General features: G+C 43.2%; 1 pseudogene; it reads right to left on the bottom strand.

The window, feature by feature from the left end:
• Window positions 1-2,696: 2,696 nt before the first annotated feature.
• Window positions 2,697-17,158, bottom strand: LOC108715037 (annotated as a pseudogene).
• Window positions 17,159-21,297: the final 4,139 nt, after the last annotated feature.

The following is a 21,297-nucleotide window of genomic DNA, read 5'->3' as shown; positions in this document are numbered from 1 at the left end:
CTCCTGCTTTGGGTGCCATGCTGGGATTCTAAGCTTTGGAATAATGAGGAGTATCCCATGGGCCAATAAACGGCTGAATGGGTCTGAAGGGGCAGAGCCTCAACTTTTATCAGTGTGTGCAGGGGCGATCCTGGCCCCTCCGCCGCCTGAGGCAGCAGCAGTTGCTGCCATCTCCCCTCCCCCGTGCGCTTACCTTTTTGCACCTGATGGGGTCCAGGGGTATCCACAAGGGCGGCAGAGAGGGCCAGGACGCTAGCGCAGAGAGCCTACCTGCGCTCTCTGTGTTAGAAGAGCTGCATTTCCAGTTTGAAAACCGGAAATTCGGCTCTTAAAGTACCAGGAGCGGCATTTTTGCCGCCCCTGGTACATAGTGGGGCGCTGCCACCTGAGGCGACAGCCTCAACTCGCCTCATTGGCGAAGCGCCACTGAGTGTGTGTATGGCCAACTCTAGGGTTAGCTACTGTTTGCAGGCTCTTCTGGAAGGAGGATTCTATAAAGTAAAACTGCTGGATTTGTAACCTTCACAGATTCCGCAGAATAGGCCATTTTTTTTTATTTAATCCAAAACACTGTCCATAAACTTATTTAAATAGATCTCTGTTGCTAAAATATCTCTTATAAATGAGCACTGGGACAAGATATACTTCAGAGGGAATAAAGGTTAATGAAGCTCCTCTACCAGGAGACTTTAATGCAGAATAGGATTGATTGATTTGGAAAATAATAATCCTGTTATCATAGTAATAATCTGCACCATCTGCTCCTTCCCTTTTTGCAAAAAAAAAAAAAATGCTATTTAAAGAACGTTTAAGAACTCTGTTTTCTGATAACCTTAAAATAATCTTCTAGGCCAGTGGTCTCAAACCAATCCATCAACCCCATGGATGTTGATCCCAGTAGCCTCAAAGCAGTAGCCTCAGTTTCAGTCTTAAAGGCAAATTTTGGTTGCATAAAAAACAGGGTTATGTCCACACAGAGCCTCCTGTAGGCTGCCAGTCCACATAGGGGCCATCCTTTACTTGCACCTCCATGCTTGTGTTGCTCCCCAACTCTTTTTACATTTGAATGTGACTCACGGGTAAAAAGTTTGAGGACCCCTGATCTAGACAGTGCTATTCTAAGACACTATCTTGTTGCTAGGGTTCCAAATGAATGACAGGATGGAAGATAATCATCATCATCTTTTATTTATATAGCGCTGTCAAGATACGCAGTGCTTTAAATTTGAATAATAGTGTCTCAACTGAAAGTGATGATAATGTTCATGGAAATGTAAAGCTTCCCTAACAAATGAATGTAAAATCCTGAGCATGTTTGCAATTTACAATGATTATATTTCCATAGTTTTCAAGATATTAACAGTTTTTACACTGCTTATATAACACATTTGAAAGAACAGCGCCACCTGTTGTTCAGAAACTTTGTGTGCAGCGATTCTACCTTTCCTTCTAAATCAATGGAGTTATTGTTTTTTTTATAGTAGCCTTGTATGAGGTTCCTGAAACTGTGGGGTTGAGTCAGGGCTGTATTTAGGTCCGATGTCGCCCTAGACACCGGACCTAAACATGCCACTACGTTGTGCACGCTGATGTCATGCAACATGTGTGCTGATGTCATGCAACGCATTCAGCGGAAGTGACTTCAACGCGCAGTCTTCTTCGGACCCCCTCAGCTCCATCACCGAATTTCCTATGTAAATCTGTGGTGGAGGGTGGGGAGGGTTTTAAAAAATAATGAAAAAAATAGGCACCCCCAAAACTGTGCCGTCCTATGCACAGGCCCTGGGGGGGCCTATATATAAATACAGCCCTGGAATGAGCAGCCATTGTTTTTACTATCTGATGTGCAAGTTGCACCTGCTGTGCTGGGTTTGTTGTTTATGCTTTATTTTAAGGTTAACTGCCCCTTTATGGGCTGCAGATTCACTGTGCTCAGACATTTGTTTGGTAAATCCAGTATTTAAGATTCCCCAAGAGCCTTTGACAAATACAGGTATAGAACTGTTTATTCAGAATGACCAGGACCTGATGTTTTCCAGGGTTAACAGATCTTTCCATAGTTTGGATCTTCATTCCTTTAGTCTACATGTAAAAATTAAATAAACCCAATAGGCTGGTTTTGCTTCCAGTAAGGATTCATTATATCTTAATTTGGATCAAGTACAAGATACTGTTTTATTATTACAGAGAAAAGGGAAATCAGTTTTAAAAATTTTAATTATTTGGATGAAATTAAGTGTATGGGAGACCGTCTTTCTCGATTATCGCCTTACAGATTAAGATCCCATTCCTGTACAGAATGCTTGGGACCTGGGGTTTGCCGGATAACATCTTTCTGTAATTTGGATCTTTATACCTTAAGTCTACTAGTCATATAAGCATTAAACCCAATAGGCTGGTTTTGCTTCCAATAAGGATTCATTATATCTTAGTTTGGATCAAGCACAAGCTACTGTTTTATTATTACAGCGAAAAAGGAAATCATTTTTAAATATGTGATTATTTCGATAAAATTGAGTCTATGGTAGACAGCCTTTCTGTAATTCTAAGCTTTCTGGATAATGGGTGTCCAGATAACGGATCCCATACCTGTACTATAAATATCCTAAAAAGCACAATAAGCAGCAACATGAACTCTGTAACACACTTTATATCTGAAAGACTTGGCCTGCTGGGTTGAAGGGTTTAGTTGAAGATTAACATTTCCAAGAAGAAATTTTCTGTATGAGGAAGTGGGTAACGCTGAGTTGTACAGCTGCAGAGCCTGTGAGCTTGGCTTTGATTGGCCAATTGATTTTTAGCAAAGCCACACAAACTGTGGATTAAACATTTTAAGGCAGAAGTTAGCTCATTTTAAAGGAGAACTAAAGTCTTTCTAAAGAAGTTGTCTAGAAATGTTGTACATTATGTTTTGTGCTTCTGTACGAGCCCAAGGCAACCACAGCCCTTTAGCAGTAAAGATCTGTGTCTCCAAAGATGCCCCAGTAGCTCCCCATCTTCTTTTCTGCTGATTCACTGCACATGCTCTGTGCTGCTGTCACTTACTGAGCTTAGGGACCCACTCACAATATACAGTAAACATAGAATAGAAATGTCACAATATAAGGCTGTAATTAATACAGATGATTACTACATGGCAGCACAGAAACCAGTGCAATTAGCATCAGAATTTAATAACCAGCCCTGTAGCATCATCTTATATTTAAGGCCAACCTCATTTTCTGCTTGATAATTTACAACTACCCCTAAGTTTAGCTTCTCAACAGCTGCTCAGAGCCCACTGAGCATGTGAGTGTCACAGACACTTTCCAAGATGGTGACCCCCTGTGATAAGTTTGAAGTCCTGGATCATTGCTGCTATTGACAAGCTGAAACTTTAGGCTGGTGCAATAAGTTCAGTATATAAAATGTCATTTTTAATCATATAAATTTTTAGGGTTTGGTTCTCCTTTAAGATACTCTTGGCCTATGTGATGCCTGTGTCATTAACAGGAGTTCAGCATACTTCCACAAAGACACTGCACTTTTACCCAAGGCTACAAGTTACATTAAGACATGTTATTATAATGTTACCATGAGAAAGGCCACTAGTGCTATGATTAAAGTGTTCCCCTTGAAATGTCTCTTGATAAAACATAAGTACTAGTGAGCATTTGAGGAATCCTGCACTGAATAAACCAATTATTCCTATGAGAATATCCAGCAGGTACTAAACGTTATAACCTGTATCTTATTAGAACACATATGGTATCACTGCCATCGTACAAGAACCAAGGAGCATTTAAAGAAGAACTAAAACCTAAAAATGAATATAGCTACGATTGTATTCGGAATAATAGCAGTCAGACATCACTAACCTGATCAATCACTGTTTTTGGTAGAAATGATACTTCTACATGGCAAATAATTTACTAGTAGGGTAATAGAAAACCAACAGACCCAACAGTCATCACATGCATGCTGCTGATTCTGTGGCATTGAATCATTAATTGAGGCTTGTTCCAAATAATAGCAGTGTTCAAAATAATAATACCCTGTTCCAAATAATAGCAGTGTAGAGTTCAATTAGTGAGCTCATTCATTCTGTGAAAAAACACTTGTCAATTACAGCCCTTATTTAAGGAAGGAAAGAGCAAATGTTGTGCATGCTGCTTATAGTGCATTTCTCTCTGAAAATCTGAGCAAATTGGGTTGTTCCAGACATTGTTCAGAAGAACAGCATGCTTTGATTTAAAAGTTCATCGGAAAGTGGAAAAATATATAAAAAAGTGCAGAAAATGATATGCTGCTCAGCTAAAATGATCTCAAATGCTTTAAACTGGCAACCAAAAACTGAAAGATGTGGAAGAAAACTGAAAACGACCATTGGAAGGGATAGAAGAATAGCCAAAATGGCAAAGACTCAGCCAATGAGCAGCTCCAGGAATATCAAAGAAGGTTACCTGTGATACTGTTACAATTAGAAGATGCCTATGTGAAGGCAAACTATTGGCAAAAAGCCCCCGCAAAGTCCTATTGTTGAAAAAAAGACGTACTGAAGAGCTTACAATTTGCCAAAGAACACATTGACTGGCTTAAAGAGAAATGGTGCAACATTTTGTGGACTGATGAAAGCAAGATTGTTCTTTTTGAGTCTAGGGGCTGCAGAGAGTTTGTCAGACGACCCCCAAACACTGAATTCAAGTCACAGTTCAGTGTGAAGCCAGTGAAGCCGGTGGCACAAGCATCATGATATGGGAATGTTTCTCATACTATAGTGGTGGGCCTATTAATCTCATACCAGGGATCATGGATCAGTTTCAATATATGAAGAGATCATGTTGCCTTATGCTGAAGAGGAAATGCCCTTAAAATGGGGGTTTCAATAAGACAACAAACCCCAAACACACCAGTAAATGAGCAACATCTTGGTTCCAGACCAACAAGATTGACCTTATGGAGTGACAAGCCCAATCCCCAGACCTTATGTCAAGGTTGGCACCCTAAACCCAGAACCGATGCCAAGCACCCTGGTCTCTGCTCGTGCTTCCGCCTGTAGCAGCCGCCTTTGGCCTCGGGAGGAGCCCTCAGCTACTCAGATGCCGTCAGGTCTTATAACGAGAGGTGCAAGGCGAAGGGTTCTGGACAGGCAAAGGGGCACAACTGAATGCATAGGGGTAAATTTATCAAAGAGTGAAGTTCCGCCACTAGAGTGAAATTCTGCAGCTCTCCATTCATTTCTATGGGTGAAAGTGAAATTTTCGATAAATACGCCTTTAAAAACCCCATAGAAATGAATGGGAAGTGGCGGAATTTCACTCTAGTGGCGGAACTTCACTATTAACTTCACTCTTTGATAAATATACCCCATAGTCTTTGGGCAGAAAGTCGCAGTACAAGGCGTTAGACAGAATCGTAATCAGATCAGGCCGGGTCGGGGCAGGCAGAGTATAAACGAGGTCAGGCAGGCAAGGGTCAGGAAGTCAATCAGGGGGATAAGGCAGAATCGAAGTCGGATATCAGGCAGGGGTCAGGATACAGAATGTAGAATCGTCAAAAGCCAGGCAGGGGTCACAACAGGTATCAGGATAAGAATAACAGACTAGCACAAAGCTCAGAAAGCACCAGGAAACAAATCCTATAACGGGCAATGTGAAAATCCAAACTGTGCCTTTAAATACTTTTAGATTTCGCCTCACTGCACGCTGGCGTCATCACGCCAGCACGCATGCGCCAATAAACCAGGAAGAAGCGTGCCACGCACGCCTAAGAGGCAGAACCCTGTGGCTTGGAAGAGCGTGGCGGGCATCCCCGCCGATGGGGCGGCAGGCGTCCCTGCCGTCCCCCCACTAGACCACCACTGTAAGTAGGATTCGTTACACCTTAATCCAAAAGAAAACTTGTGGGGTGACATCAAAAATTCTGTTTCTGAGACAAAAGCAAGAAATGCAGAAGAATTGTGGAATGTAACAGGTGCCAGAAGTTGGTGGACTCCATGTAACACAGATGTGCAGCAGTTCTCAGAAACACTAATTATACAACTAAATATTAGTTCAGTCATTCAAAGGAAAATAAAGTCTTGAAACATTTTGCAGTTTATACAGTGAATGTTTGAGTTTGTAAAGAAGAAAGCAGACACTGCTATTTTTTGGAACAGCCTAATGTTCCCTTTTCTTCACTTTATGTAAAGGAATAACACAAATTTGATAAATGTTTCTTCATGTTTTGATGTGGAATACAATGTGCAGTGTTCCAAATGCATTTGTGTGTATGGAAATAAAAGCTATTATAAGGATTTAAAGCTTTTAAATATCCTGCTATTATTTTGAACATAACCGTGGAAATGTCATATTTTATATACTGATCTTTTTGCACCAGCCTAAAGGCTGAGCATCTCTATAGTAGTAATGGTCTAGGTTTTCATAGTTGGATTTTGTTGGGGGCCCATTTACTTAGCTCGAGTGAAGGAATAGAGGAAAAAAAACTTTGAATTTCGAATGTTTTTTTTGGCTACTTCGACCTTCGACTACGACTTTGAAACGAACGATTCAAACTAAAAATCGTTCGACTATTCGTCCGTTCGATAGTCGAAGTACTGTCTCTTTAAAAAAAACTTTGACCCCCTAGTTCGCCACCTAAAAGCTACCGAAGTCAATGTTAGCCTATGGGGAAGGTCCCCATATGCTTAGCTATCTTTTTTTGGTCGAACAAAAATCGTTCGATCGATGGATTAAAATCCTTCGAATCAAACGTTTCGAAGGATTTAATCATTTGATTAATTTCGATCGAACGGATATCGCTAAATCCTTCGACTTCGATATTTGAAGTCAAAGGATTAAACTTCGACAGTCGAATATTAATATATTAATTAACCCTCGATATTCGACCATACGTAAATTTGCCCCTTAGTGTCTTCCATACTCAGTGGGCTCTGAGCAGCTGTTGAGAAGCTAAGCTTAGGGGTTGTCTCAAATTATCAAGCAGAAAATGAGGTTGGCCTGTCATAAACTGATGCTACAAGGCTAATAATTACATTATGATGCTAATTGTGCTGTTTTCTGAGCTGCCATCTACCAATAATCTGAATTATTTACCAATCAGTTATATTGTGACATTTTGTGACATTTCTATTCTATATGTGTACTGTATATTGTGAGTAGGTCCCTAAGCTCAGTAAGTGACAGCAGCACAGAGCATGTGCAGTGAATCAGCAGAAAAAAGATGAGGAGCTACTGGGGCATCTTTGGAGACACAGATCTTCCCTGCTAAAGGGCTGTGGTTGCCTTGGGCTGGTACAGAAGCACAAAACATAATATAAAACATTTCCACCTTTCTTCTTTAGTTAAGTTTTAGTTCTCCTTTAAAACTATGAATTTCATAGGGAATGAAGCCAGAGCAGGCCCCTGTGCCACACAGGCATTTGTTTCTTGAGCTTGGCTCCTCTTTGTCTTGAGTTTCACTGCCGAGAGTTTAGTTAAAGAATCTCCCTGAATAATCATAACACAGCCTAAATATCCTGGGCAGCAAACAGTGCCAGTTTTGGAACCATGGAGTAAGTATGGACTGGCATCATGAAGAGGTTTGGGTCACACGAGTGGTTTTAGGAATCTGCCCACCTTGCCTGTGTCATGTGTGTGTGTAGGGTCTATGAAGGTCTGAAGTATCTGCCCCCCCATGTAGATGCTCACGTACAACAATGATATCAAAATTGGCACTGGGGTTCTGAGAGCGAATTCTGCTTCAAGCCTGTTCATGTCCAATCAACTCCCTGGGTTATTCACTCACAAACCTGCCCCATGGGAAATCTTCCAGCGTTCAGAGTCCCCAGCCCTTCCCAGGCCTCTGGCACAGCTGCAAATGCTGCAAATGTCCCTGCTGGGTCTGTCTATTGGGACAGAATTCCCCCAAACTGCACATGATGTTCCATTTCTGTGCTGGCCTTTGCCTGCTGAAAATGGCACGTCGTACATAGTTGGTACCATGGGGTAGGCAGCCACAGAGTTGTGCAACACAGTTGGAGCATTGGCAATCACAGTCTTGGATCTTGTTCAGCTCCTGGTCCAGCAATCAGCTCTGGAGTGTACTGGGTACAAAACCAAAACATAAGTCACACCAAGTACTAAGAAATGTCTCTATACAAATGCTATTTAAAATTGTATTATGATATAGTAAAAAACATCAATAACCCCACATGGAGCCCAATGCGTTTCATGCTTACCCAGAACTTAATCATAGGCAATTCCAGATAAGTCACATGTCTCTCTCTCTCTCTCTCTCTCTCCCCCAGGATTTTTTTTTTTATGGGGCCCTGCGATTTCTGATTGTGGCCCTGATGATACATATTGCATATTTTCTGTTAATCCAATAAACTTTATGTCACTGCTGAAAAACTAATGTTTCCATAAGGCAAGTTATAAATTTAAAAGAAGTTGCTACTTTGAAAGCTCAGCCAATGATAAACAAAACTCCAAAGAATTAAGAGGGGTTCCAAAACTTTTTCATATGAATACATGTGAGTTATCTGGGATTGCCTATGATTAAGTGCTTGGTAAGCATGAAATGCGTTGGGCTCCATGTGGGGTTATTGATACGATTTTTTTTTTGTATGAGTATAGAGAAATTTCTTAGTATAATGCTTTCCTCTTTTTGGTCACTAGAGGTCTCTATCATGCTTTAATTAGTACTATAATACCTAACATAAGGTTCTGTAGCCAACATAATTTTTGTATGATTCACAAGTCACACCAAGAACAAATAATTCAGACCAAACAGAACTCCCAGAATAACTACTGCTACTGGACTGGGTATTGGTGCCCAAAGGGCAGGAAGATTCTAAAGGGACTCCTGCAGTGGCGTAACTAGATGTTGCTGGGCCCCACAGCAAATTAATTTTAGGGCCCCCAACATATTCAGTGTTTTTCCTGTTTTAACAATATATGTTGAAATTGCTCATCAATGAGAGCCTCATGGGGCCCCTGTATCTCCTGAGCCCCCCTGCAGCCGCAGGGTCTGCTTCCTCTGTAGTTACGCACCTGGACTCCAGCAATGTCCAAGGTATTGACTGACCAGGAGAGCAGTTAGGGTGCTACCTCTGCTGAGCTTGGCCATGATTTAAAGACTTGAGCTCCAAATCTCAGAGAAAGATCAACCTGGAACCGGCCATGCTGCTAAACACCCGGGAGCTGGCTGTTGCAAATGTGTATGCTCTGTAAAAACAGCTAATATCATCAAGTCTGAAAAAATTGTTTCTTGTGATGCTCGACTGCTCATTGGTCACACTCCTGCACTTGCCCTAGCCAAACAGCAGAGGGCCTACTGGTAACACATTCATGATATTCACAGTGTAAAAAAAACATCTAAGATCATGAAATGTTATTAAAAAGTACAGGTAAGCACTCTAAGCAAATCTACATGGTTATCCATAGGGTATATGTGCCCTTTAAGGACAATTTCTGTAGAAGTGCACATAATCCTGTGTCAGGGAAACACAAGGGGGAAAATTCACTATGCGCCGAATCGCCTAACGCTAGCGTCAATTCGCTAGTGTTACTACGCCTGGCGAATTTGCACAACGGACATAACTACGCAAATTCACTAACGCGCACATTGTACTGAACGCTACCTTTTATGCCAGACCTTCTACGCCACCTCAGACCTGGCGAAGCGCAATAGAGTAGATAGGGATTGCTTCAAAAAAAGTTCACATTTTTTCTAAGTCCCAAAAAACGCTGGCTTTTTTTTCTATATTATGGGTGATAGGCTGAAAAAGATTGACATTTTTTTTGGTGCTCCCCTCTACATTTCCTAACTCATGGCACCTTAACTATACAGGGGGCACATGTGTAGGGCAAAAAAAATATTTTATTTGATGTTTTGAAGGTTTCCCAGGCATTTGTAGTGATTGTACGTATTCCTCCATTGAAATTTGAATTTGGCGCCGTATGCAAATTAACTATCGCTAGCGTAACTTCGCTTCGCGTAGCGAATCAACGCTAGCACGCTAGCGCAACTTTGCAACCTTACACTACCCCTGAGCGCAACTTCGGATTTTAGTGAATTTGCGGAGCGCTGGCGAAACTACGCCTGGCGAAGTGCGGCGAAGTTACGCCTGGCGCAACTACGAATCTTAGTGAATTTGCCCCTTTGGATTCACTATTTTGGATTAGACCAAACCCCCAAATCCTTTGCGAAAGATTCGGCCGATACCGAACCGAATCCAAATCCTAATTTGCATATGCAAATTAGGGGTGGCAAGGGGAAAACATTTTTACTTCCTTGTTTTGTTATAAAAAGACACACACGATTGGTTTGGCCGGGCAGAAGGATTCGGACGAATCTGAATCGTGCTGATAAAGGCTGAATCCTGACCAAATCCCGAACTGAATCCTGGATTCGGTGGATCCCTAAGAAACACACACACGTTTCTCAATAGCTTTGTGGTTATGCAAGAATTTCATTATTATATAAGATTATTGTTTCTTTCTGCCTAGATGTGTAGCATTCCAACCTAAATACATCCCCATATCAGGCAAGAAAGGTATGTAAACTAAGCTGTGTGTCACAGCTCCTGGCATGAAGTACGTCTCACGTGTGCCCCACATAAAAGGCCAAATTCTCTTCCCTGCCCAAAAACCAAACCTTTACTCTGTTTTACATTAAATGGGTGGTTCACCTTAAAGTTAACTCTTAGTATGTCACAGAATGGCCAGTTCTAATCAACTTTTCAACTGGCGTTAATTTTTTTATAGTTTTTTTTTAACTATTTGCCTTCTTTTTCTGACTCTTTCGAGCTTTCAAATGGGGGTCACTGACCCTATCTAAAAACAAATGCTCTGTAAGGCTTCACATTTATTGTTTTTACTATTTTTTTATTACTCATCTCCTATTCATATTCCAGTCTCTTATTCAAATCAATGCATGGTTGCTAGGGTAATTTGGACCCTAGTGACCAGATTGCATTAACTACAAACTGTAGAGCTGTTGAACAGTGATTGGCGAATTTGTCTTCACTGAAATATTCTTTTTGCGGGAAATTGTTAAAGTCAATGGGCATCCGAATAATGTTGACTTGTGACGGTTTTGATGCAAACGACTTTTTCGCCATGAGTCCAAAATTTTTTGATGCAGGCAAATTTTTGCTGGCTAATTTTCACGGCAGTTTTGCGAAACACAGAAATACACGCGAACGAATTTGCGCCTGCCAAATTTATTCACCCATCACTACTGTTGAATGAAAAAAAAAATAACTAAAAAAATAATAAATGAAAATGAAAACCAACTGCAAATTGTGTCAGAATATCCCTCTCTAAACAATGGTTTCCTGGCCTCTTGGCTGTGCAAATGAATGAACATTTTGAGGCAAATTTATCAAAGATCGAATTTCGAATTTATGTTTTTAAAAAATCCCATGAACTCTCATGAAATTCGACCAATCTTAATTTATTAAAAAAAATTAATTTGCTAAACTCGGGTGAATAGGAGTGACCCGAAAGCTCAAATTGAGTACGAAAAAAAAACTTGAATGTCAGGAAGGCTGCAATCAACTCCAAATTGATCCCAGGACGGCTTCCATTGACTAAAACAGCAATTCAGCGAATTTTAGTTCTTAAAGATTTTTTAATTCCCTAGTCAAATTTGACAGTTTTGGTCATAAAAAAACCTCGTAAAATAGAATTTTCAATTTGACCCCTGATAAATCTGCCCCTTTGTGTATTATTATAGGAAGCAGCAATCACCTCCACTTGTAGCAAGGGTTAGGTGTCTGGTGTCCCCATCACTGGATACAAAGGGCGCAAGCTGTTCTCCCAAATAATAGACGGTGCCATTGGTTTTGTGGCCACTGCTCCATATGCCATGACTCCTGCATCAAACATAAACTACATGAGCCCTATAGCAAATTAATTTTAGGGTCCCCTTAACTTCTAAATGTTATTCTGTTTATAGAAATACACTAAAATTGCTCATTAATTAAGGCCCCTCTGGGCTCCCTACATTCTTTCCTGCCTGCAGTTGTGGCAGGGTTGGACTGGGGGGGTCGGGGGCTGCCAATTCAGCTTCTTCCAGGGTCAACACACCGACATGGGAAGCCGCTCCATCCCGCAGAACACAACCTCCGACCCCATGGAAGGAACACTGGGTCCCCCCTGGCTGTAATATGAAGCCATCGAACCTTTCCCTGCTTGTGGGCTCTGCTTATAGCTTGGACTTTAACGTCCTCTCCTGCTCGTTACCTAGTGATGCAGGAGGGAAGGCAGAATGTATTTCAACCATGAAATAGATTGCACTTGTCCTATAGTAATCCCGATAGCCCTTTCATTTAAAGGAACAGTAACACCAAAAAAAGAAAGTGTTATATAGTAAATATAATGTCCTTTTGTTCTACACTGATAAAACTGGTGTGTTTGCTTCAGAAATTCTACTATAGTTTATATAAACAAGCTGCTGTGTAGCCATGGGGGCAGCCATTCAAGCACAGGATACACAGTAAATAACAGATAAGTTCTGAAGAATCCCATTGTATACTACAGAGCTTATCCTGTGTATCCTGTGCCTTTCCTCATTTTTCAGCTTTGAATGGGAGCCGCCATTCAAAGCTGAAAAATGAGGAAAGGCACATGATACACAGCAGATAACAGATAAGCTCTGTAGTATACAATGGGATTCTTACAAAGCCTAAACCCACACCCAACCATAGTGTTGCCATTAGAGAACCTGCACCCAACCTGTACCTGTCTCTGGTTCCAAGATAGGTAATGTTCATTAGCAGTGGAGGAGTGGACTTCCCAGTCTGACCCATACCCAACCCTAACTCACAATGGTCACCCAAATTTCAACCAAACCCGACCAACTGGTGGTCAACTCATGGTCACTGTGGGTTTTGGATCAACAGACACATCACTGCTATTTAGCCATATACTTGGTAACCATGGATGCTGTGCTGTGAGTGGGTATTCTTACCAAAAAAGAGTAGGATTTGTCCATATTCCAAACCAATGCTTGCATTCTGTGCATCGCTAATTTCCTGGAAAAACTACGGGGGGGGGGGAGTACTGGCAGAGGGGGGTTGTGGCTGGAGCGGGGATTGGGGCCAGGAGGGTTTGGGTCAGTGTCGGACTGGCCCACCGGGATACCAGGAAAACTCCCGGTGGGCCCAGGGGTCAGTGCACCTCTTGCTTCTAAGCATCTGGCCTATTACAATGTTATTCCCTATTTCTTCATGAGAACGAAGAGGCTTAATAATGAAAGAATAAAGTATGTAGAGAAAAGAGACAAGGAGAATAAGGAGGTTGAGCGAGGAAAGGAGGTATAGTACCTTGGAAAGTGGGCACTCAGCCTAAGGTTTTCAGGTGGGCCCCTGGCATCCCAGTCCGACACTGGTTTGGGTTCCCCTGAGGTGGGCACCCTGGTCACTGCCTGAAACTTACTGACTTTTAAAGCAGAGTTAGTAAGAGGTAAGGAACCCTCTTAAAGTCTTGAAATGGCAGAAATCCAGCAAATGAATTGTAGCAGGTGGGACTATAGTCATGGACTATGAAGAACATGAAGATCCCATCTGGGTATTACAATAAATTAATCCCCACCCCAAAGAAAACTCTAGAGGTGTGGGAAGAATACAGTGGGTCCCTGTCCTGGTGGTGAGGAGCTTGCCATCTCAGCTGGATTCTTGTGGATATACCCAGGGGACAGCTTCAAATGACTGTGTGTCTTATTTCCTAAAAGTCTCAGGCTCTTTCTGGTTTCTTACATATATTTGTATCATGTAACTTTAACACCCCCCAGTTGTGCTGCACCATAGAATACTGTCTGGATGAGCTTCATCAATGATAATGGCTACCCAAAACATCCAGGAGAGGGCAGCAGAAGTCCATTCTGTGGGGCCCCTTGCACTTTGTCCTGTCTCAGGGCCACATGTAGGCACCTTGCACACAGACAAATATTTTTGCTGATTCACAAACAGATCCACTTGCTGCCTCTCTTGGACATAATTTCAATTATGGATCCGCACACACCAATTTTCTGCAGTTTTCTTTAATTTTTATTCACCACCAATATCAACGTTTCGGGGGGTACAAACTCCCTTCGTCAGGATATCCTGACGAAGGGAGGTTGTACCCCCCGAAACGCTGATATTGGTGGTGAATAAAAATTAAAGAAAACTGCAGAAAATTGGTGTGTGCGGATCCATAATTGAAATTGCTACTATTGGAGGGCCTCGTCAGGCCGGAGGATAACCAGCACCACTAAAGCAGAAGAAGTGAGTAAAGTTCCAGGAGTGCGGTGTAACCACTTCAATACAATCTCTTGGAGATAAAACAAGGGCACATTCTTAATTTAATTCATGAAACAAACCGCAGGGAACTTGTCTCTCAGCCCAGTTAATGTTGTTCCCAGGATCTCATTAATGGCTTGACTAGTAGATCACCCAGCAGGAAGGCTGGCGCTCTTTCCCCCTGCCGCGGGAAGGCCAAAATGCATTGTCATAAAGCCCTGTGGTGGGAACAGACAGTGCAAAGAAAGCACTGTTACTCTTAACCCATTAATTACCAGAGGCCACTGGCATGGGTATCCCCAGGGGAACAGCTGCTTGTTCCCATAACTAAACTGAATGGCTTCTGGCACCATGTGCAGCATAAGGGCTTTCCACTGTGTATCTCTTCCGCTGTGTATGAACTACAAGTCCCATCATACTTGGCATTTACTGTCATTTTTTAATTTTGTTATTGAGTGCAACCCTACTTATAACTGTGCTACCCTGTTGAACTCCCAGCATCCTACCACCAGTCACAGCTTGTTTATCAGGCAGGCTATCTCCTTCCCTGCACCCCTCCCTGTCCCTTGCACCCCTCTCTGTCCCTTATACCCCCTCCCTGACCCTTGCACCCCTCTCTGTCCCTTATACCCCCTCCCTGACCCTTGCACCCCTCCGTGTCCCTTGCACCCCTCCCTGTCCATTGTACCCGTCCCTGAACCTTGCACCCCTTCCTGTCCCTTGCACCCCCTCCCTGTCTCTTGCACCACTTCCCAGTCCCTTGCACCCCCTACCTGTCCCTTGTACCCCCTCCCTGTCCCTTAAATCCCCTCTCTGTCCTTTGCACCCCTCCCTGTCCCTTGCACCCTCTCTCTGTCCCTTGTACCCCCTCCCTGTCCCTTGAACCCCCTCTCTGTCCCTTGCACCCCTCCCTGTCCCTTGCAGCCCTCCCTGCCCCTTGCACCCCTACCTGTCCCTTGCACCCCCTCCCTGTCCCTTGCACCCCCTCCCTGGCCCTTGCATCCTCTCCCTGTCTCTTGCAGCCCCTCCCTCCTGTCTCTTGAACACCCTCTCTGTTCCTTGCACCCCTACCTGTCTCTTGCACCCCTCCCTGTCCCTTGCACCCACTCCCTGTCTCTTGCAGCCCCTCCCTGTCCCTTGCACCCCCTCCCTGTCTCTTGCACCCCCTCCCTGGCCCTTGCATCCTCTCCCTGTCTCTTGCAGCCCCTCCCTGTCCCTTGCACCCCCTCCCTGTCTCTTGCACCCCCTCCCTGTCCCTTGCACCCCTCTGCACGCTGCCAGTCGAGACAAGAAGTGGGAAAAAAATACACGGCAGAAACATTACCATCTCTATCTAGCGACAGCTTCAAGGGTAATTAAACGGCTCATTATTTGTTTTCATCTTAATTGCATTGCTAATGTGGCTAATAGCCTGACATCAATATTCTGTATCTAAAAATACAGTCTGTATCTGGGAAGAGGAGTCCTCAGGTAACTGGCATCCCCCCCCCGATCCTGCTAATAGTTCATTCCATACTCCCCGGGTGCTTTCTCATGCTGTTCAATGGAATGTGTTTATCCTACGCACCATAACTGTTTCCCTGCCCAGGCTAATCTATTAGAACTCCAACAGCAATGGAACTACAAATCCCAGCATCCCAACTGTGCCAATCCCTGCCCACAAAACAGGCAGAGTGGATGAGTTACATGTCAACTGATAAATGGACAGGTGACTCCATAAGTCACTTGCCCCTTTGTTGCTGGATCTAGTGCAGAGTTTGTGGTGCCCAATCTGCCCTTTAGTGCATTACAGGTTTACTATAAAAAGACCAGGAGCCAATACTTCAGTGCAATTGGCCACTAGAAACTGGTGCATTCATACACTATGGGTGTCATACCGTCGTGGTGCTTGAGTCATTATAAATGTCCTCTATTTTTTGCCCAGTTACTGTATATATTCTAAAAAGGAAAAAGTAATGTTATAAATACCACACCAGTTTGCACCAGGTCTAGTAACCCATAGCAACCAACCACAGGCCTCACACCACAGTAAAAAAAGCCAAACAAACATAGGAGCTAAAAACCCATTGGCGGCCAGGGTCCCCCCTACAAGTTAAATAAATTTAATTGGTGGTCAGGGGTCCCCTATAAAAGTTGAAAACACTTCACTGGTGGCCAGACTCCCCCATACAAGTTAATGAGAAATAGGTGGTCAGCCCCCCCCCATAATAATTTTAAACAAGTCACTGGTGCAGCCTCCCCCTTACAAGTTAAAAATCCATTGCTGGCCAGTGCCCCCTCCCCCACAAGGTAAAAAATAAAAAACAGCGATGGCCAGGGGACCCATAGAAAATGAAAAAACAATGATCGCCCAAGTTGAAAATATAATTTGTGGTCAGTGCTCCATAGACATTAAAAGAAACAACATTGGTGGTCAAAGGCACCCTTGGTGTATTTTAAATAAACATTGGTGGCCAGGGGCCTATACAATGCCGGATCTCCTCTTTTGCCGCCCCTAGGCCGTCTGGGTCCTAGCGCCCGCCCACCAGTGTGCGTCCCCCCCCCTGCGAGCGCATGCACCAGCCAGGTCCTAGTGCCTGCCGTGAATGCGCTCACATCTTTCCCAGTGGGCGTACGAGTGCCAGCTGCTCCCAATGCTACTGCAGATGCGGCTGGGCGGCATGCCACCCCTCAAATTTTGCTGCCCTAGGCCCGGGCCTTTGTGGCCTCTCCACAAATCCGGGCGTGGGCCCATAAAAGTATTAAAATAATACATTGGTGAAACGGGTTTATTGGAACGGGAACTGGTTCAGTGGAACTTACCTCAGGTTCTTCTTCCTTGTCCTCGGTTATGACAGCTTCTTCGGCTTTGGCTCTGTTCGTGGCCTTGGGATTTTGGGTCTTCTGGACCTCGAGGCTTCGGGACTTCATCTCGCACGCTGTCAAGGGGGTCCTGGCTGTTTTGGAAAGAGCAGCACAGCTGGGCCTCCCTTTAGGCCTAGCCTGGTACAATTGTAACCCCTGTGCCTGATCTATTAGTGATGGACAAGTGAGAAAAAGACCATCCACTTCCAACCCTAAACTTTAACAACATATGTTTTGGAGCTGAACCTGCAGTTTGAATGATGCCAGTCCCAAGAGCCATGAAACAGCCTCCACCTTGAACAATGGTTCAGTGAGTAAGAGCCAGTGTCTTTGGGGAGGGTGGCAGGTAAGGGACTAGGTACTGGAACAAGATAGAGCAGACGCACACCCACGGCAATCTCCTGAAGATAACGCCTGGTGCTCAGTAATAGAGGGTACGGCAACCTCAAAATGTAGTCAAGAAACAAAGATACCGGCACACAAGGCTTGCTTGCAGGGAAACCCTTGCTTTAATTCAAAGTGCGGAAGTGCAACGTTTCGGGGACACGCCCCTTTTCTCTGCTTGAGAAAGGGGCGTGTCCCCGAAACGTTGCACTTCCGCACTTTGAATTAAAGCAAGGGTTTCCCTGCAGGTAAGGGACTAGGGACACTGACCTCTCTCATTTGAACAGTCAGTTATTACAAAAAAGGAGAATTAGAGGCATATATGTTAAAAAGGAAGGATAGAATTCACCACTGTGCAGCAGAAGCCCTCCTTATAATTATACACCTTAAATATAGTATACATGTGAACAAACACAATAGTGAGCTCTATTGTCACCCATTGATGTATAGAGTATATACAGTATATATATATATGATGCACAGTTATAGAAATGTCATTTGGCCTTTAGTGGCAGCCATTAAATTGGCTTTGAGTAAGGTTAAGTCGATCTTCCGTGAACCCTGGCACGTCTGTCTTGCTACTCGAGATTGATGCAGATTTAAGTGTAGCCCTGACTGTGGCAAGACTTGGCATAAACAGTAAATGTTCTGAGACATGAGCCAAGGAAGAATTCTTTCTGCCTATGAGCCCTGACTCATTTCGCCATAAAGTGACTATTTCACATCTGATACCAACAGAGAGTGGGAAAGAAGAGAGTTCAGATATTTTGGCTTGGCAGATTCGGCACTTGGCAGGAATGCAGAAATGACGTGGGAAATAGATGTTGTTATGCTGCACCTCCCAGTACTCCCTCCTTGCTCTGAAATCCATCCTCCTTCTGTAGATCTGAAAATGATGGGAGTTTTATTCCTGCTTCTTCGCTACAAACTATTGCTTGAAGTTGGTGCTCCCTGTGTTACAAGTGTCTCTACTCTTCGGGAAAGGCTTTCCACAGGGGTTTTTGTTATCCCAAATATTTCCTTTGAATGTTTACCTTCGTCACCATATATGTCAGCTATTCAGTGCTCTCTAGACAGAGAGAGTAGGTCATCTACACTATACAACCAGTAGTAAGTGGACATCCCTTATGGTTATTTAAACCATTACATCATACAATGGCATTTTTGACAAACCTGTACTTCCTACATTGCTTTTGGGGAAGGTCCTTTCTCCATGCCTAAAATAAGGTCCATACACAATGGATTTGGGGAGATGGGAGAGGAAGAACTTGGGTGGCCAGCAGAGAGCCTGGAGCTCAGCCTAAATGAACACCTGCAGGATGAATTAGAACACTGATGTGAGCCAGGCCTCATTCCTAATATCAGTGCCCAACCTCTTACATATTAGTAGAAGCAAACCACAACAAAGTTCAAACATCTAGTGAAAAGACTTCCTTAAAGGGATCCTGTCATCGGAAAACATGTTTTTTTCAAAATGTATCAGTTAATAGTGCTACTCCAGCAGAATTCTGCACTGAAATCCATTTCTCAAAAGAGCAAACAGATTTTTTTATATTCAATTTTGAAATTTGACATGGGGCTAGACATTTTGTCAATTTCCCAGATGCCCCTGGTCATGTGACTTGTGCCTGCACTTTAGGAGAGAAATGCTTTATGGCAGGCTGCTATTTTTCCTTCTCAGTGTAACTAAATGTGTCTCAGTGGGACATGGGTTTTTACTATTGAGTGTTGATCTACGAGGCAGCTGTTATCTTGTGTTAGGGAGCGGTAATCTGGTTACCTTCCCATTGTTCTTTTGTTTGGCTGCTGGGGGGAAAAGGGAGGGGGGGGGTGATATCACTCCAACTTGCAGAACAGCAGTAAAGAGTGATTGAAGTTTATCAGAGCACAAGTCACATGACTGGGGCAGCTGGGAAATTGACAATATGTCTAGCCCCATGTCAGATTTCAAAATTGAATATAAAAAAATCTGTTTGCTCTTTTGAGAAATGGATTTCAGTGCAGAATTCTGCTGGAGCAGCGCTATTAATTGATTCATTTTGAAAAAAATTTTTTCCCATGACAGTATCCCTTTAAGGAATATAGGCTCATACAGTAGCACAGGGAGGTTCAACTTCATATAATTCCCTCGGGCATGAGATGTTGGAGAGGCTGGTGCCAGATCTTTTTGGCCATATAGTGACTATCATAGGGAAGGAACACAATGAGGTTGATCCTCAACATCAGTGCCCAACATCTTACATATGGACGGAAGCAAAGTTCCCCTTGGAAAGCCTTTTCAGAGTTGTAGATACACTTGTAGAAAATTGAGGGCCAACTAATGCCTATGTTGGGGCATTAGATATTGGACAGGTAGGTGTTCAACAAACTTTATCATAGGGAAGGAACACAATGTGGTGGAGTATTCAATAAGGGAGTTACGTTACTACTAAGGACACCTGTATATTGCTGCAGTTTGGCATTGGCCAAACCCTTGTCCTTGTCCTGCTGTTCTTCACGTATTGAAAATATGTTTAGATTTTGAGTGAAATTTTCCAGAGGTTGTGAGGGAAGTGAGGAAAGAGGTAATAACAGATATATAGTGAATAAAGTACCCCCTCTTGTAAATATAAGGATATTATAAGTTACAGAGGAGTTTCATGACCATATAAAACACGAGGCCGAAGGCCGAGTGTTTTTATACAGGTCATGGAACTCCGAGGTAACTTCTAATATCCTCATATTTTGCAACTGGGGGTACTTTATTTATTATAATACACAAATTTTAGTGAGTCATGTGACAGAAATGACATCAGAACTCACCGTTTATAACTGATGACATCAGAACTCACCATTTATAAGGATATAATTTACAGGATATTCATGGCTTTTGTGTATTATAAAAGTATTAGGGGGAAACTTTGACTGAACAAAGTCACCTTTAGAGATAGTAGGTACACGGTGGAAGGTTCATTGACCAGACCAGACTACTGCTGACTGCACAAGCTGCCGTGATCAGGCTCAGATTTCTGTCTCCCAGCAGAATAACAAAAACCTAATGTGCAACCTTCGGAAGCCTCGTTTCTATCTGCTTTTATAGCAATTTCTGAAACGTAGCCCGTCGTCAGCATGTGGTACCCGGCAGAAAAGTAAAGAGCAGCCAAGACTTGTTCATGTGGAGAGAGCACCTGGAAACTCTCGGAGAGGAGGGAGAGAGCACATTCAGGCCCAGAATTAATAAACCACAAAGGAATCTCACTGCTGAGGCCTCATTTGTATAATTACAGACTTTGTCTGAATTAATAAAGCAGAATTTGATGAGTAATGACATGATGCTGGGGAGAGGTGGGGGGGGGATCCTGCAGTTGAAAGTTTCCTTTATTAACCCCAGGGTGTGCGTTAGAGCTGTCACACACATTTATACCCTGGATACTAAACACCAAGGCGGTTTGCAAGTGCATTAGGAACAAGTGCTGGGCATGGCTCTAGAGATGAGATCTAGGAGACACATGAGCCTGCACTTCACTCCGGCACTATGTATTTTTTATATGTGTCTGGAATTAAAAGGAATGTCTGCCCCTTCTGCATCACTAATGGCTCCACTGCCCCACTTTATCCAGCGGCTCAGGTATAGCTACACTTCTTTCTATCTCTTCTTTCCCTGAGGGCCCTCACACAGGGGGTTTAATGGAAATGCATGATGAACACATCAAAATGAATATATTGACTTTATATGTTGTGCTTTCTTTAATGAAAGTACATTTTTGTGGGTTTAAAATGCTCTCTCTCTCTCTCTCTCTCTCTCTCTCTTTCTCTCTCTCTCTCTCTCTCTCTCTCTATTT

This window comes from Xenopus laevis, chromosome 4S (genome assembly GCF_017654675.1).
Source record: "Xenopus laevis strain J_2021 chromosome 4S, Xenopus_laevis_v10.1, whole genome shotgun sequence".
NCBI classification, from domain to species: Eukaryota; Metazoa; Chordata; class Amphibia; order Anura; family Pipidae; genus Xenopus; species Xenopus laevis.
The sequence above is the reverse complement of the archived record's forward strand: the minus strand, read 5'-3'. Positions and strand labels throughout refer to the sequence as shown.